We start from the raw sequence: 19829 nt of genomic DNA on the forward strand, positions 1-19829 counted from the left end.
ATTTAGGTGCCATTTTTGATTCTTATCTTTCCTTTCATGGCCATTTCAATTCACTTCAATGAGTACATAGCTAAGCAGGTGGAATATGGTTCATTTGGTTCAGCTCAATCTGTGAAGAAGAAACAGTGAGCAGCTAAACTACAGCAACCAGTTAACACTACTATCAAGAATGTCTGCAAATTGGGGAGACAGCGAGGTCTGGGAGCTTCTTACCATCTGAGCAAAGAATGAAAGTTTGGACACACCTTCCCATTCACTTGAATGAGAAAGTCTTCTTTTCTCTGGTGGTCTTTAAAGAGTACAGTCTTGACCTGCTCTATGTGAAAATTGCCCTGAGATAACTATTGTTATGATTTGGTGCTATATAAATAAAATTGAATTGGATTTAATTTCTCTCTTAAGCTCATTTAAAGCACTTTGAAAAGTGCCTGATGAAAAAGTTTTACCTATTTCTTTTCTTGCTACTGCATATTTTACCTTTACTTTTATTTTTAAAATTTAATTTTACTGCCTTTTCCCCATAATATTCTTGCTTTGTTATTTTATTGCACTATAATTCCAACATGTTCTCTCTCCCAACTTGTCACATACCAAAGCTTGGTCAGGACCCCTTGGGATCACTTTTTAACACACTGGGTACTAGGGGTGTGCCTGAATACAAATACATTATTCGGGAAAGCACAAACAGTGTTCTTTTTTTTTTGTTTGTTTGTTTGTTTGTTTTTTACAAATATTTGTTTCATACAAATATTTCAAAAAATTATTTGTTTTCAGGAAGAAAAAAAACATGTCAAATACCAGCATGCAGGTTGGTCAAATCGCTATCTCAGTCTCTTTCCTCTGCTCTGCTGTTACGTCTATCAGCAGGTCCCAACGAGGGGAGTCACATCCACCTGCTACATGACGCACATTTCCTTATTTGGACATCACTACCAGAGTTGGGGGTGTTCCCCAGAAATAAAGCTGAGCTACTGACACACGCAAAGTGCCCCCAAGGGACTCTCCATAACCTGTTGTTTCCCTTCTCCTTTCCACAAAGTTAGGTTATAAAAAATAGGCAATAAATGAACAGTGCAAAGCAATAATCGCCTTTGAAGTTCTTCCCTTACGTTACATGGTGTGCTGTCTCTATGTTATGGGTGTATAAATAAGTAGAGGTCTGTCTGCAATGAGGTGATGTAGTCAGCACAGTCGTCTATGATCTGGGAGACTCCAGCTCAAGACCTGGTGTGGGGACTTCCTTCGTAAGGTAGTTTGATTATGGGTGCCTATTTATGTTTTAAAATGGGGGAGCAAAGAGACATAATAAAAAAAGAATTAAGAAAAAATAAATAAATAAGAAAAAGCACCACTAGCTAATGTAGTTGTAATGTTATACAGGAATGAATAATCGTAATTTCAAAAGCAGATCATTTTAACTCTCACTATCTCAAATCAAGGACTATTTTAATGCACAACTCAGAGGGTGATTTTTGTTCCTCAAGACTTAAAGGGCCATTTTAGTCGAGGACTAGACTTTACTGCCAAACCACCCCTGAGGGTAAACTCGTGCCTCTCATTTACCCTGTAGGAGAAAATGAGAGAATAATAGTAATAATGAGAGCACATCGCAGAGCTGCTGGATGAAAGCAAAAATTATTACACGGAGCAATAATTCTATCCAAAGTCTGACTAAAACTGAAACTTAAACAAATTAGTATGTAGAAGTCTAAATAAGTCACTTTCCACCGCTGAACATTTGGCTGTTTGTTAATCCAGACACTTTCGCACTGTAGGGAAAAGCTTCACTCTCTCTCTAGCCCCTTTTACACAGCCTGTTCAAGGCGGGAATACTTTAATCTCCCTGGATGTTCTGTGTAAAATACACGGACACGGAGTAGGGGGGCAGAGTTGCTCCACCGATAAGAACAGAGGTGTGTGGGCGTGTTTGTGCTCTAGAACTTAACCACTGTGAAAAAAATCAGAAAATAAGGTTTTATTGATCTGTCTGGCTACTCCATCAATCAGCTATGGGTTAGACTGAACTAACTCAAAGGGGGGTCCAAAAATGTGTGATTTTTTATTACTTGTTTTTGTCAGTTGCTGAAAATAGTAAAATGATCATAGATATAGGGTGCTTAAATATAATCACCTGATTGCAGGGACTGTATGATGATATGTTTTTAAAAAGACAAGAAGTGGGGTAGCAAAACCATAACTTTGCTACCCTTAATTGAATAATGGGGACACATTTGCTCCACTTGCTCCACTGCTCAGGTGCCTATGAGTTTATTCATGAACACTTGTTGTAACACTGTAATTTCCTAAAATTAAAAGCGTAATAAAAACAAAAACAGAATTTTTAAGCCTCTTTCCACTTTTATTTGAATACAAATACAAATACAAATAATTTTGCTGTCTCAACAAATACAGATACAAATACAAATAAAGGGTCCTCTGCACATCCCTACTGGGTACCCCTTTAGTGTCATTTTTTAATGTGTAGTATCATGGCAGTCACTGTTAAAAAATAGTTATGTTTTATGGTGTGACAACACTGTGGTTACGGTCTGGTTAAGCCTAAACTTAAGAAACTTTCCCTAACCCTAACCTAAGTTAGGGTTATGGATCATGGTTAGGGATAAAAACTGTCCCAACTCGTGTTTATATACTGCAGTTGGAAACAAGAGGTGAATAGCGCTCTCCTGCCACACAATCCAGTTTTTGCCATCTATTTATCTAGCCATCTACCCAACCCACCTCCTCTGAATATCGAAATTTTCTTATATAGACGTCATCAGTCTCATGGCGTCTATTTTCAGACATTGTGGGAGTTCTATTGAAGTCTACTGGACTACCCTGCACATTAAAAAATGACACTAAAGCATACTTAGTGCATTGAAAAGTGCTTTATCATCAAAACGCAACAAATCAAATCATGAAATATCAGCCTGTTCTCACTCCCAACTTGTCACATACGGAAGCTTGGTCAGGACAGCTTGGTCCCTTGGCGTCACTTTTTAAAAAACTTTGTTTGGTTAAGTACAAAATTTATTACATTATTGCTTTTATTATTGAGCCCATGGACAATTAGACCAGTTCCAGTTGGAATGTGTTGACTGAGTGACTATGTGTTTATGTGCTAATAGGAATGTCTGACATCCCAGACTTCCAAGACGGCTGCTAAATTGTATTCATGTGTCATTGTTGTCACTGTAAATTCAAAGGAAGCCACCAGCCAGTGTAAAGCAATGAAGCACTATAGTAAATGTCCTCTTAATACTCCTAATAATTCCAGTTATGAATGGTCAGTATTAATATCATTCAGTTTTAGCTGGACCACAACAGCAGAGCCAGCCCTAGACATGCGTCTGTCCATCACTGAGTCACTCAGTGACTGAGTGATGAAGTTACACCACTGGTTGTCCGAAGGTGGCGAAGCCAGCCAAAGGCCGCCAAAGCTAAGTATCCCAGAATGCATTTCATTCACACATGTAACATGCACCACCATGCATTTTGGTGTGCATGGTGGTGCATGTTACATGTGTCTAGTGTCTTTTCAAAAGCACTTCTGTGTTCATGATAAATAAAATAAAAGCAGTATAACAAATACTGCATTTACAAATGCAAACTTTACACACATGAAACACACTGTATTGGGGTCATTTACACTTAGCGTTAATGATTAACTCGATAGTTTCCGTATTAAAACTATTTTTGGGGTTGTGAGTAAGTGAAATAATATATAAAACATATAAAAAAGTCTAAATCTTTACTCAACCCTTCTTACAACAGCACCATATAGTCCACACCCAAAATGTGGTGCAATGACTTTTAAGTATTTTTTTATGTATTTCTTCTCTGTACAGTACCTTCAGTTATAACTACTGTATGAAAAGTGCTATACAAATAAATAAACTTAAACTTACATAAAAACAAACATCTTAAAAATGCTGTGATGTCCATGTGTGATGGTAACTAATGTACAAATTAAAAGCCCTCTAGTGTTTCATACACAGCCATATACTAGGTTTTGACCTAGTTTTGTTAATCATAATTTTGTAAGATTCAAAGCGAATGAAAAGCATTTTCTGCATCCAGGCCTGAGTCACTTTGATTCAGGCCTCTTTTATCTATCTGTAGCTTTAAATTTCAGCTTGGTCTCTGAATATCTTTATCGAAAGGACACAGCTATCATGAGTAATGTGTCAAATAGATTCTGGAAATTAAAAAGTTACATTTGTGACAAGAGCAAGAATTTGATATGGAGTTTGATATGACTTTTGTTTGGACTGGGCTGAAATGTAAGGTGACTCCAGATTTACTTCGGCCTAAATCAGACCTTTAATGGAAGCCTGATGTCAGTTTATGAAGGAATCTGTTGTGCATTTTAGCATTGTTTGAAATTTGTAATATACTAGAAGTCATGGATGTAAAAGGAGCGGTATCAGTGTTTGTAATATTTAACAGAATAAAAATAATTTCATGAATCTATAGAGCAATAGGTGGTTGTATGTTATGTGGTGTGGGTGTCATTTGTGTGTGTGTGTGTCCAGCCTGTTGTCAGATCTGATGTTTACCAGACGGTGGGTGCTACTGTGAGAGAGAATGAGTTTCTCTTTGACAAGGCAGGCAGGTGTACATGAACACACATGAAAAGGGTTCAGTTGTAGCTGCGCCTCTAGTTTCTGCTATAATTATTATGATTTTTTATTATTATTAATAATAGCAATAGTAGGTTTATCCTCGCAAATGAACATCTTGGGCTACAGTGATGCTGTTAACATGCTGGAAGCACTTTAGATGTTTCACCATATGGCAACAATATGTATACAGATATAGATTTCTAACAGGTGACACTTTTAGAACACATCACTGTGGACTAGAGTGCGGATTTGTCTTCTCCTCCTGCACTGTCTCAATATGTTTTATTTATAAACCTTTCTAAATATCTCAAGTCACAGAATCAAACTTCTTTGCAAGAGCTCAATTCTGGTGTTATTGGATGCTGTTTAAATGTCTGTTTTTATTCATTTTGCTCTTTATTTTAAGTATAGCTCTGCATTAATATCTGTTTTTATTATCCTGGTTGCACTCATAATTCCCATTTAGTTTGTAAACCAGTCTGGCTTACATGACTGATCAGTCAGGTAAAAAGAAGCAGCTGTTTGTCCTTGATCATGTGAACAGACACTTTACTGAAAGAAAGAAAGGAAGTTCTATAAATAATAAGAAATTGTTGAATGAGAAAATATGCACTTTCAAATCATGAATGTTTACAAAATGATGTGACGTTACTCTGCCTCTCAAATGAAACTGAAGACAAGTCTCAAAAACCAGTGATATACATTAATATATTATTAATCTAATTCATCTCTTCATTATTATCCTTTGTATAGCTTAGTTAGTACACAGTCCTCATCAGCAGAAACCCCTTTTTCTGTTGCAGAACAACAATGTGGAGTTGAAACTCCTGCAACTTTCTGTGACAGAATCACTTTTAGTTTTATTCCCATCATCTTGACATGACATGATATATCTGAAGAAATACATAAAATATAATAATAAACTGCATAAACTCATTACTGAGGCCTAGAGTTCTGTATTGTAATGGCTCCTTGAACTTGTATAATTGTACAATCATTTATGGGGGAAGTCATGGAGGGAAACTAGATACTTTCAAGTGTTAAAATAATGTCTTTGTCATATCTTGGTTTCATTGTTAAAATCTACCCAGAATGCAAAAGAAGATATGTTGAAAACAAATAAACTCACAGAGTCAGAGTCTGCGCAGCAGTGTTCTCAAGCTGATATGACCTTTCCCATGACAACAATAGGTTTATCTCACAGACTGGAGATAAAGATGGACGTAACTGCTGAGATGTGACCCATAGAGTAAGTTTCTGAAAGGACAGTCTGAGGCTTTGATTTCAACTCCATCTTTATCAGTGGAGACAGTCCAAAACTGGGACAAAGCAAAGACTGGAACTGCAACCGCCAACTGTGGCAGGCAAACACACCTGAAAACATTCTTCTCTAGGCATAAATATGATGCTAATTGAACAATGGTCCTCAAAGTTCAAAGTTGGAGGATTTTGATTTCTATGCAGTTGATTTACTCAAAGCCAGCCTCTAGTGGCCATTGAAGGAAATGCAGTATAAGACACGTACAGCTGGTTGCTGCTTTGATTAGAGCTCAAAAATCATTTGTCTTATTTTTACAATTTGTTGATTCTGTAAGGAGAGGTTACTTTATTGAGATAATTTTGACTGAGGAAGTGGATTTAAATGGACAGCAGCACTTGAGGTCAGTGAATAGTTGATGGTGCTGCTTGGATAACAATTCAACTTCCAATTCAATGTTTAGACTTGGCAGTGGAGAGGAAATCTGTCTTTCCACAGACACACAGACACACAACCCTACGTGTGTGTGTGTGTGTGTGTGTGTGTGTGTGTGTGTGTGTGTGTGTGCTGGCCTGCTCTGTGTATTCCATCTATGTGAATGGGAGCCGTTGCAGTAATTTAGATTGTTTTGTGTCACTTGATAATGATACATAATTAGACTGTAGATCAGTCAGTCAGACTCCTGATCACGCACACACACACACACACACACACACACAAACATACAATGTATAATCTGTATTGATAAACAGAATAAAGATCAAACCTATAATATGTAACTATCCTGCATTAAAATGTCTAAAAACAACTAGATCTATATTATATATTTTATTGAGTTGTGTACTTACATTATTCCAAATGTTTCCAACAATTTTCAAACCCAGAGAAATCAGTAATTTTAATCAATGGCGTCTTACCCCCTCTACGAAAGAGTATACGCATACAAGATGCATGCGTCAGTGTTGTGGTTGGCTGTGTAGAGGACGGAAAAATAGCCTCTATTAGAAGTAGTTAAAAAACTGACACCCCCCTTATTTAAAAAAAAAAATAAAACATGTAAATAGCAAGCTACTTTGTACATTAATCCCTCCGATAATACGTTTGGTTAAATGTTGTTGTTGTTACATCTTTTGACAGTAGGTGTCACTGTAATACCAGGTCCAGTAAGAAACATCCCACTCAAGCCTGTGTCGGTCATGTCAGGTCACTTGTGTTTGTTCCTTACTGCTCCGCAGGTATGTAAAATGTGATGTAAAACAACTTAAAGTGGGCCGACATACTCCCTAAATGTTAGATAAGCATTCGATTAGATTTGTGAGTTAAATAAGTGCTCAAGGACCGAGTTTGGACATAGTTTTGTGTCAAGTGTATTTTTCAAGCTAGCATCTATTGTTAATACTGCCTACCTCAATGTGACTAAGCTGCAATGTGGAAAGAATAGTTCTTGGCTTCACCAGTATTCTGAAAATAACTAGGTACACTAGATTTTCAGTTTCTTGTGCGAGGGGAAAGTATTTAGTTTTGATTCCATGAGTTAGAGGTGAAATCACAGAGAATTTGTTGTACGTTATGACGCCGTAATTTTGATAATGGCGGCCACCAGGTGATGTAGTTCATGTAAACACACTGACTTGGTGTACAGGAGAGGAGAAATATACATAGGGATGTTTTACTGCTATTTAACAGGGTTGTTTCATAAGGTACCCCTAGGCTTGAGGCCGGTAACAGCTGCTACAAAAGCTTCTACCAAAGAGTATACACTTAAAAGATAATACATTGGTTGCGTTGTGGTTGTCTGTCACAGTGACAACCAAAGAGTATACGCATATAAGACAATACGTCGGCATTGCGGTTGCCCGCCGGAAACTGTCATAAATTGACTTTTATTCAGTTTTAAGCCACATTTTTTATGATAAACTTTTAAGATCTTGGTCGTTTTTAACTGTATCTTTTAACCAGATGAAGGATTTTAGTCATCAGACATCTGGATCTTAAGTTATCAGAGAAACAAGCTGAGCAAATGTCAACAGCAGCTCAGCTTGCAGCCCCTACTGGACGTCCTGTGTCCAATGAACAGTGTCAGAGAAACACTGATTTTTAACGTGAAACTGCTTTATTTGGTGTTTTTACCTGTTTTAATCAGCGGGTCTGTTTGTTTTGGAGAGGAGGAGACCTCTGCAGATAATTCAGCTCCTGGTAAAAACATCCTGAACGATGAACACTAAAGTTATTCTACCTCGGAGAAGCTGGTTGTTTAACAATGAAGACAACAACTTTCATGATCCCACGCTACTTCACACCATCATCACACTCCGTCTTTTGTTATTGTTTTGATTGAGAGACCGCTAGCGGCAGAAATGACATATTATGTGTTTAAATTTAAAATCAAAACATATATCACTAAAATATATGATAACTTCTTTGTAACTAATCTTTAATTTCAGAACAGGAGAACTTACAATTATCAAATTAATTTTGATCATCTTTGAAAAATAGTTGTGACATGGATTCATTACTGTCTCACACTCTCTCTCCTCTCCTCCTCTGTCTCTCTTTTATTCTCTTTTGATTTACTGCAGTGTGAGCAGGTCAGTCACACTGCCAATTTATTGGTCATTAGTTGGCGTGTTGGCAGGTCTCACACCTTTTAATCCTGGGTGGCCCTCTCCCAACCTCTGCCTTCCTCACAGTCAAACCGGGGAGTTTGTCTGAGGAGAAAACATGTACACAATCTAATCACTACTATAATTATTAAAATAGAGAACTTTCAACATTACATGACGTATACTTTGCCATATTAATGTAACCAGCTGTTTACTTTTCTTTGACAGATTGCATTAAAAATCAAGAGGCCTCCTGCAGTATGTGATTGACAATCCTCAGAGAGCAGAGAACAGAATTCATCAATAAGCAAATTACTTACTATTACTACTACTTATTATTTACTTACAATATTTATGATGAATATCGTAAAATACAGTTCAGCCCTTTTATTTCGAAGGGGACTGTTCAGCAGCTCCCATCATCTCTTTCTTAATGTCAAATTACAACAAGTGCTCTCAGAACTAGCTGCTTCTTTCTGTCCCGAGGCAGCGTACAGAACATTCACTACAACAAAGCAGTGAATTCGTGTACATTAGTCACTTTTTAAAACTGAAGTCTTGGAAATTGTAAGGGATAAAAGTGGTGTAATTCTTTTTAAAGTACATTTTTTCAGGAAATTATGTGTTAATGCTTTACTTTTTGTTCTCTTTCCAATTTTAAAAGACCATCTTGATTCCATAAAAGTCAAATAAAACAAAATTAAAATAATAAATAAATAAATTACAGACAGCACTGACTTAATGGAAAGAAGTTTCTGGTGGTTAAGATGAAAAGCGTCACCATCGGAAAGTCTTACTGTTGTTTAAGACACAGCGTAAAATCTGACCTGCCTTCTCTCCGACCCACGTGATCTTTTCAGGCTTTCAACTCACATAATGATTTTTTTTATATTGTTATATTCTAAAACAAATGTCAATCCACAAAATTGAGAGATTAACAACACACAACTGAGATCAATCAGTGTAACTAAAGCAGATAGTGAAAAATGTAATGAAAAAACAGATGACACAGTGAAAATAAAATAGCAAAAAAGGAATGTTTAAAGGTACATTTATTTTTAAGAAGCATTTACTGACTGACTGTACTGACTGTTTCGAGATCCTGAGGGTGCTGATGGCAAAACTTCAGTCACCTGTAGTATTTATCCTGGGTTTGAGAACGTCAGAGGTTCCTGTTTGAGGATCTCAGGCAGACAGATGAAATAAAACTCTCTCTAGCACTGATCTACTGTACAGCTTGCTGGACGCAAACAGTGCTGGATTTAATCTGACTGTGTGGAAACAACACAGCTCGTGGTGAGTCATTCGTTTTCATGCTTTCACCAGAAATGAAAGGAGACATGATCATACTGCAAACACCCGTGGCTCCGTGTGCACACTTGATCTGCAAATGCGACTGTTGCCGTTTCCTCTTTGAAAAAGAAAAGTTGCAAAGAGGTACAAATTATCCAACAACACAGGTAACTAACAACAACCCCCCCAGAACTCACACACTCACACACACACACACACACACACACACACACTGCATGCTGTAAATCCTGCGACCACCCGGGACCGGGCAGACCACCAGGCCAACCAGTTCACCGCTGCATGTTTTTGATCAGCAAGTCTGGGAACACACATAAAAGCTGGTAAAAAAGTGGACACACACATGCATGCATAGCCATAACACTGTCACACACACAGCTACACACAGACACACACATAGCCAATAATGGAGCCCTGGGTTTTATGTTTTTATTTGTGTCCGGCTGTGAGTGCGCGTGTGTGTGTGTGTGTGTGTGTGTGTGTGTGTGTGTGTGCCTAACACCATTAGGGCTGTGTGTGACATGATGAGAACTAATGGGCTGACTGATAGAGGCACACACAGTGGGGGAGTGAGTGTGTGGATGGGGATTAACATGGGGGACACCAGAAACAAGTCCAGGACTAATAAATTAGAGTTGAGCTGGTACAGGCTGCAGGCCAATGTTGGGATATGTTTGTATTGAAGCTGCTACTGAAACTGTCATTGATGTGGTCATTGATGTGGTACAAATAGGACCAAAGTGGAAGTGAAGTTGGTGAGTAAGATGTTATCATAACGATTGTTCACCACCAAATGTCCTTTCTAAGCATATAGCTGTGTGCTACAGCTGCTCTGCTACACACTAGCTGTTTACTGTACCTTTGAACAAAGCAGCTTTGTATTCAGCCATATAAGGGCAAAAATAAGGTAAGAGGGAATGGAATAAACAAAGAGAAAATGAAAGAAATAAAGACGTAAAGACAGAAGTAAGTACAGAGTGTAGGTGGGAAGGAAGAAACGGAAGGATAGAAATAAAAAAGGGAAAAGAAGGAAGGATAGTAAGAAGGAAAAAGGACAGAAAAGCAAAGTAAAAGGGAAAGAAGGAAGGTAGGTACAAAGTAGGAAAGGAGGGAAAATAGGAATGAAGAAAGCAAAGAAAAAGGACAGGAGAAGGAAAGTTACAAAGGAAGGTAGGAAGGAAATAAGGAAAATGAGAGGAAAAGGTAGCAAGGAGAAGAAATAAGGAGGGGAGTGATGAAGAAGAAAGAAGACAAAATAAGGGAGGAAAGAGGCAAAGTAAAGCAAGGACAGAAGAAATACAGACAGAAAAAAAGAAGGAAAGAAAAAAGTAAAGAAATGAGAAGGCGAAAGAGACAAGGTAGGTATCAAGTAAAGAAAGAAATATGGAGCGATGGAAAGAGGGGAGAGGATAAGGAAAGAACAAACTTCTTGTTTATTTTATTCATATTTTTGGTTAAAAAATATGGTTGTGAGAAGTAAAGAGAAGTGTAGAAGAGAAGAGAAGTGTATTAAGCTGCAGGGGTGCTTTGAGCTTCTATGGAGGTTTTAATATTTTTTCTTTTGCTATGAAATGAGTTGACTCTGGAATCCATTGTAACAGCTGTGAATCCAAACTGACCACAGCTGTGACAGAGCAAAATACAATCTTGTTAAATCTACTTTCAAGCCTTCAGGGGCTGGATGTGTGATACTGAAAACAAAAGTGAACACACACAGCTGTTAAGAGCTTCTTAATGTTGGCTGTCCATGGTGCTGAAGTAAAAGTGTCTATAAGTTGCAGTAAATATTGAGTTATATACACATATATTACAAAGTACTGTATTGAGCCCAAATATAAGGCCTTAATTATAAGACGAACTTCCCTTTCCAAATGCTTGTTTTTGGAAAAAGAAACATTTTATCAGACTAGTCCAGTTCCATATATGTGTATCTTGTCCCTTTATGTTTTCAAATATGGATAATTCTTCATTCTGGCTCCTTTCAAAGTAAACAATATTGTGACTATGTAAATATCTAGTCCTTTAATATAAAATCCCACTTATTCGAATGTAATATCCAGAAAAAAAATGATGCTTAAATATGATGCTTTTTGGAAATATCATGTAAATTTAATAACGGATTGAAACGGAATTAATAATAATGATAATGATAATAATAATGCATAACAATAATACTAATAATGAAATAGCTTTAGCTGTAATGCACCTTTCAAACAAGGAATGCCACTCAAAGTGCTTTACAACAAAAGCAATTACATGCATCAAGTGCTTCACATGAAAAAAGACATGAAAATGAACATAAAAAACATGTAAAAAACATTAATGTAACCTAAGATGGATAATGAGCCCACTTGATAATATTAATAAAAATAAGATAAAGTGAAAAGAGAATGCATAAAATGCATACTTTAGTGGTGGTTATTTGAGATTTAATAAGTGAAAAGGCCAGTATTTTGCCATGTGTACACAATCTATAAATCAGTACCTAGGTCTCTGAAGCATAACAGAACTTCCCTTTTCCCAACGGACACAGACTACCACTGGTCTTGATTAACCGAAATAAGCCTCTTTCAGCTTACCCCAGAACATCTTCCCATGGGTTTAACCTCACTTAGTCTTATCTGTGTCAGGCGCAACCTGAAGCTGTCCTGGAAAAAAAAACACCCTTAGTGGTGCTGTGGGGTTTAAAAAACACACACCATGGTCTTTTCCTCAAATGATGCTCCACCATGTGGCATTGACCCAGCTTGATGAACACTGGGTTTAGCTGGGTGTAGCTTTATTGTTATGTCATGCTGCCTGGCTCATCATAAACATAGCACAAAAAGTAAGGAAATTTGTGTTTGTTTTGTAACAATGCTTCTTGGCAATAAATCTTATACTATTGGAAAGCCTGTTTATTTCCCTTTTAAATGGTGCCACATTTGTAAGGAACATGCATTTGTGGGATGAGCAGCAGAGCTGAGTATGGGGCTTGCGCCCATGAAAAATATGCCAAATCTTCTCTGCCAATGCCAAACAGCTTATTCTACCATTGACATTGTTTGGTGTTTGGTGGACTGGATGATTGAAGTTTGAAGGAACAAGACATATTGGAAATTGAACAATTTATTCATTTAACAAACAGGAGCCTCAGTAGCGTGTGGAAGAATCATACACAGCCACAACAGCCTGGCACCTCCTCCTCATGCTGGTCACCAGCCTGATCACACACTGCTGTGGGATGGCATCCCATTCTTCAACCAGCATTTGTTGCAAGTCAGCCAAAGTGGTTGTGTTGGTCACTCTGGCACGAACAGCACGCCCAAGCTGATCCCACAAGTGTTCAATGGGATTGAGGTCAGGACTGCTGGCAGGCCATCACATCCTCTCCACTCCCAAATTCTGGAGGTAGTAGTCCACTCTGTGGGGGCGAGCATTGTCATCTTGGAGGACAGAGTTCGGTCCCAGACTGTGGAGATATGGGATTGCCACTGGTTGCAGAATCTCATCTCGATATCTCTCTGCATTGAGATTGCCTCCAGTGATGACAAGCCTCGTTTTTCCAGTGAGGGAGATGTTGCCCCACACCATTACACTGCCTCCACCAAAAGATGTTACTCTATTGGTGCAGCAATCAGCATAGAGTTCTCCACGTCTTCTCCACACTTTGACCCTACGATCCAACTGCTGTAGGCAGAATCTGGACTCATCGCTGAACATAACGTTCCTCCATATGTTCAGGTTTCAGTGCACGTGTTGCCGACACCAGTGCAAATGGGCCTGACGGTGAAGGGCAGTCAGACTGAATGAGAGGCTGCCACTCTCATGAACGTACACAGCTCTGTGTGGCTGCCATCGAATATCATGAGGATTCAACTTTTTTAACTTTCCGCCATGACCTGCTATGTGATCATGGCAACCACAGAGAGGGTTTAGGGTACAGTGAGAGACACACATTTGGGAAACAATACAGGAGCTGATTTTACAGGTAGGCTATCTGGGTTCCCTGAATTGGTATTATAATATTCCACCGTGCTACTCACAGGGTCTATGATCAAAACCATTTTTCATGTTGCTTGTCTACTACTGCATTTCCTCCCCTCTTGGCTGGCTGCTCCACAACATCATCTGTATTCACTGTGTTTACATGAGTCAAGGACATTCCGGCACAGATGAGCACACCGTTATCCTGCAGCTTCCACTCCAGTGTCAGGTATCAGTGGGGAAAGCAGAGGGAAATAGCAGACAACCCGCTTAGGATGGAGGGTCACTGAATCTGTATCACACCCAGTAACATTTTCATTTTATGGATATACTTGTACCAAAGCTCCATCTCAGACACCAGCAACTTAAGTCTGTGCAAGAGCAATCCATTCTCACAGTAAGCTGGTTGGAAGTGCTCTCTACAATGGAAAAAATGAGCTACAGTTATTGTTTTTATTTCACTTAGAGTAAATACAAATATTATAGTGCTTATTTCATGATAGACAGGCTTGTGGTGTTAATAATGACATCAATGGCCACGTGAGCATATGTAGGGAGGTGTTATGACATAGTTTCCTGGCTCGGAATCTGAATCTTTGTTTCAAGACAGCTGTAAACCACCTGTTCCTTCATCTTTCCTGCTAACTTGAGTGCTTTGAGGAAGAATCCCCCCCTGGAAATGCTTTGACTGTTGAATGAACAATATGGAATAGTTGCATTCAGCTTTTGGCTATATGAGCAGGCAGAGAACAACAATGAGAAAAGACAAGATTGAACCAAGTACTTCATACGTCACATTTTTGTTCAGGCTCCAGTTGATGAAGAAACCTTTCTGTTTCTTTCTCTGCCTTCTTTATGAGTGGTGGAAACTGATGCAAAATAGAGGCACCACACAGACAGTCATGCCTGATGGAATTTAAAGAACTGCTGCCAAAGTTTAGCTGCAATAAGTTCTGCCATCAACTTTAAGTACCTTGTAGTTATTGAACATATCTTCACAACATATTGTCTCATTTTGGCTTGTAATCCAGAAGAAAAAGTACACATATACACACAACACAGACCCAGCAATGGAGGTTACATGTATTCAAAATATTCCCCTCTGAAGAATTACTTCTTCTCTTCTTTTACACACTTAATATGTGACCAATGACAGGATGAAGATCTTTTGTCTGCCTTGCAATGACTATTTTTAACGGCACGGAAATGCAACAACCCTTTTTGGCCATGATTTCTAAAGAAAGGAGACCAGTAGTCTACAGCCATGCTGGTGGCTCTGTGAGGCTGTGTAAGGCTAAATGTAAATGCTAGCATGGCAACATTCTCACAATGACAATGCTATCATACTGATGTTTTAACAACTTTACAAGAACATTGTGTAGCAGGATGAGCCATTCGTAAAAGGCCTGCTGAGTTGTGTCATGTACAGATGGAGAACATTATGGAAACACTGTACAAAAGCAGGAATGTGAGGAAAGAAAAGTTTCTGAATAAACAATAATCCTGTATCATCAGATACACACATACAGTACATACATCCTTTGTCCCGAGGACAAAACTGAGGCTGACATTCTGCCCAGCCCATGTTGCTTTGTTAATGTGTTTACTACAGTGAAATTATATGGTAGAAACCTTGTCAGCCTATCTGCCCCTACATATTTTACTTGTTCATATGTTTATTACATTTTAATCATATCAAACTTTTTCAAGCTCATTTCTTATGGTGTGCTCTGTAAATTTCATTCATGAGGCCTTGTGAAGTTAAATAATTTGAAGAAAACTATAATGGGATATTATTGGATACACATAAAGAAAACCAACCGCACAATGTATTCAAATGAATTACACTAGTATGAGAGTGTAATAATTTCATTTGTTCAATATCAGTTTAATTTTATCACTTAATTCGCTCATAAGTATTAATTTCTATCATATAAAGATAAAATGCAAAAGATCTGTTGCATTAACACAAGTCTACAGAAGGCTGGAAATATGTACAGATGTAATAATAACCCAAACTGCAACCTACGGTAATTCTGTGGCACAGGAATGTAGAGATAGTGGAGCAACACTGACACTCAGAGGTGCTGATGTGGTATTGCAGCAGACTGATAACCAGCATTTTTACACCACAGTTTAACAGTTTTTCTCTGGAGTCAATAGCAGATCTGCAGATGTCATGTGTCAGAGCTGCATCACACCAGTCATTACAGCATCATGCACGACATGCCAGGATTAATCCCTTTGAAAGACTATCATTGTATCCGACATTATACTGTATATGCTTCAATATATTGAAAATGTAGGAAAGAATGCTATGTTATGCTATTTATGCTGTTTGGGATCTCATTTATACCCATTTTAAATGAGTTACAATAAAGAGTATTTAATCATTTTATGTGATAAGCATCTGTAGAAGTCCTACATGATGTTTTTATGTTATTCAAACACATTTGTTTATTCATATAGATAAAGCTTAATTTGTCTTTTCTCACCAACTCACAAGAATATTGTACAGCTGATGAGCTGTTGGGTTTTGACCACATGGTGGTGCTAGATAAAAAGTCAGGATCACCAAATTTATAAAAATGAGAATATAATTAAAGAGGTTGAACTTCTGTCTTTCCCTCAATTTTAACTGGGGAATTTACATATGCATAGTACATCAGTGTTTGTGACAAGATAGACGTTATTTTTTTTTATCCATTTAAGGCATTATCGACATGTTCATTGGTCAATAATTGTCTAACATTCATTAATTACCTCAACATTAAGTCACTTTCATTGTTAGCTGCTGAGTTTATTCAAATTGACTTCACACACGAGCTAACAGTGTTTCTGTTGATAACTGGATCTCACTGATATCAGCCTCACTGTTTACTGTTAAGTTATTGCTAAATGCAAACCGACCATTTTCAACTACTGCTGCTTCACATTAAGTGTTCAATTGGCAAAACATGGGGGTTAGTTAGTACTTTTATTGTTAAGCAATAACAGGAAACATAATGTATTTGACACCAAGGCTAGATTGTTCATCAAAAATGCGTCTACAAAACAAGGCAGCAGTCATTTTTTCATTATTTTTTGACAGCGGATCAGTTTTAAATTTTGCAGAGAGTAATGGAAGTCATAAGCAGCCACAGTGAGCTGTACACCGACAAACCCCTCAGCAAGCTAACAAACTTTCCTGTGCCCTGCTGTTGTGTAGAAAACTAGTCACGCTGTGTCCAGCATGAAATCAGATTGTGGTTCAAATTTGCACTACATTTGGATGGAAAGCTAGCTATAGAGGATATTGACATGGACGTTCCACCAATACATAAGAAGATCAATTCTTTGATGGCCTTGAGTCCTCAACATCAGAATCCTCTAATTAATTCTGCTGTCCTATACAAAGATCTGGTATAATCTGGTATCTATCCATCCATCCATTTTCTGCTGCAGTCCTCTGCAACCCATGAAGGGTCAGTGGCATCAGACTGAGTAAGGACACCTACACATCACCCTCCTACGAGTTGGACGTGCCCGGAACACCTCCAGAGGGCGGCTTCCAGGAGGCATCAGGTGCCCAAATCACCTGAACTGGTTCCTTTCAACGCAAAGGAGCAGCAGCTGTACTCCAAGCTCCTCCTGGATCTCCGAACTCCTCAACCTATCTGCAAGGCTGACCCCAGACACCCTCCGGAGGAAACTCATTTTGGCTGTTTGTATCTGAATTCTCATTCTTTCAGTCACTACCCAAAGCTTGTGACCATAGATGAGGGTTGGAACGTAGATCAACTGGTAAATTGAGAGCATTGTCTTCTGGCTCAGCTCCTTCTTCACCAAAGTGGTCCTGTACAATGCCCGCATTACTGCTGATGCTGCATTGATCTGCCTGTTGACCTCACTGGCATAGCACCATGGCCTCAGACTTGGAGGTGACTCTCATTCCGACCACTTCACATTCAGCTGCAAACCATCAGTGTGTTGAAGCCAGCAGGACCACATCATCTGCAAAAAGTAGAGAAGCAATCCTGAGGTCCCCACACTAGAGACTCTCCTGAACTGTGATGAAAAACATATTCGACCTGCTAGAAATGTAATGTACTTCACTAATACAACAATCTCCATCAAGAGAGATAAAAATTAATTTCATTAACATTTCATCTTTCCAAAATAATCAGTGCACACAGAGGAAGCTCTTAAAAGAACCGTTGTGGTTTGTGGAGCAGCACAGAGTTTAAGCTCTCTCACCAAGGATGCAGCGGGTAAGCTGGATGTATTTGGGCATGATGGTGACCCTCTTGGCATGGTTGGTGTCCTTGAACAGGCTGACCAGGAAAGCCTTACTGGCCTCTTGCAGAGTCATGACAGTGGAGCTCTAGAAGCACAGGTCGGCCTTGAAATCCTGAGCGATTTCTCTGACCACGTGCTGTAAGGGCAGCTTGCAGATCAGCAGTTTGGTGGATTTCTGGTAGCGACAGATCTCTCTCAGAGCCATGGTACTGAGCCTGTAACAGTGAGGCTTCTTCACAGGGTTGGTGGCCAGGGTGCTCCTACAGGCAGCCTTGGTGGCCAATTGCTTTTTGGGGGCTTTGCCTATGCAACAGGAGAAATAGTGAGGAGAAGAGAAGACACACTGTTCCATTTCTTATAGGCTTCGCCCTCTAAGGCTATCGCTAGTGGGTTTATCCCTCGTGCACCCATGCAGCACTGAGAAAATTTAGTCCACACCCACCTGCAGGATGGGCCAGACTCCTGGTCTCACCTTGAGTATAAATTGCATTAAGACTGTACAGTCAGCTCCCACTTTTCTTCAGCAACTGCTGCAAGCACTAGAGAGCAGGAAGTATGTCTTTGAAGAAAACTGTGAGCAGTGTGAGAAAGAAAGGGGGAGGGGGGACACAGAGAAGCAGAACAACAACAGCAACAACAACAACAACAACAACAACAATAAATACATGACTAGCAACAACAAACAGCAACAACGGCTGGAGAAGGACATCCCCATGGCCAAGGGCAGGTCCCTGGGGTTTCCTGCGGATGAGAAAGCACAAAGACCTCCAGGGAAGAAGTCAAGTTAGTAACATGCAGTAATGGTATATGAATACATACAGATGGAAAGGAGGAGAGAGGAGCTCAGTGCATCATGAGTAGTCCCCCGGCAGTCTAGGCCTATAGCAGCCTCACTAAGGGCTGGTCCAAGGCAAGCTTGGTCGGCCCTGACTATAAGCTTTATCAAAAAGGAAAGTTTTAAGCCTACTCTTAAATGTAGAGAGGGTTTCTGCCCCCTGGACTGAATCTGGAAAATGGTTCCACAGGAGAGGAGCCTGATAGCTGAAGGCTCTACCTCCCATTCTACTTTTGGAGACTGTAGGAACCACAAGTAAGCCTGCATTCTGGGAGCGTATTCTGATGTTGCCTGACCATTAAGAGCTTTGTAGGTGAGGAGAAGGATTTTAAATTAAATTCTGGATTTTACCGGAAGCCAATGCTGCGAAGCTAAGATGGGAGAAATATGATCTCTTTTTCTAGTCTTTGTCAGTACATGTGCAGCTGCATTCTGGACCAGCTGGAGAATCTTTAGAGACTTGTTAGGGCAGCCTGATTATAAGGAATTGCAATAATCCAGCCTGGAAATTACAATTGCGTAGACTATTTTTTCTGCATCTTTTTGAGAAACGATGTGCCTGATTTTTGCAATATTACATAAGTTAAAAAAGGTGGTTAAAGGACATATCCTGATCAAAAATTACTCCCAGATTCCTTACAGTGGTGTTGGAAGCCAGGGTAATGCCATCTAGGGTAGCTATATCATTAGTTAATGTGTTTCTACCTGAGAGTGTCCGGTCTGCCAGACCGGTTACATCATGAGCTTCAACCTGCACAGCTGCTGTGAAGCATGCCTGGGACCAAAGCACGCTCTCACTGGCTCTCACTGACTCTCACTAGCTCTCACTCCACAGTTGCTGTGTCTGTACTATGCTCTCCTCCCTAAAGCCAAGAAGCAGCTAAGAGCAGATGCTTTTGCTGCTGAAGCGGAGGATGTGTGGTTGGTACGGGACTTACTAGCTCTGGATATCC

At 39.2% G+C, this 19829-nt stretch overlaps 1 long non-coding RNA gene across 1 annotated transcript; it reads right to left on the reverse strand.

Moving 5' to 3' along the window:
- Positions 1-16320: 16320 nt before the first annotated feature.
- Positions 16321-18838, reverse strand: LOC122979131. The gene is made up of 3 exons (XR_006402802.1): positions 18514-18838; positions 18000-18344; positions 16321-17756 (listed from the first exon to the last, which is right to left on the reverse strand). It is a non-coding gene; the product is annotated as an uncharacterized LOC122979131 (long non-coding RNA).
- Between the last annotated feature and the right edge of the window lie 991 nt (positions 18839-19829).

This window comes from Thunnus albacares, chromosome 3 (assembly GCF_914725855.1).
Source record: "Thunnus albacares chromosome 3, fThuAlb1.1, whole genome shotgun sequence".
In the NCBI taxonomy this organism is placed as follows: domain Eukaryota; kingdom Metazoa; phylum Chordata; class Actinopteri; order Scombriformes; family Scombridae; genus Thunnus; species Thunnus albacares.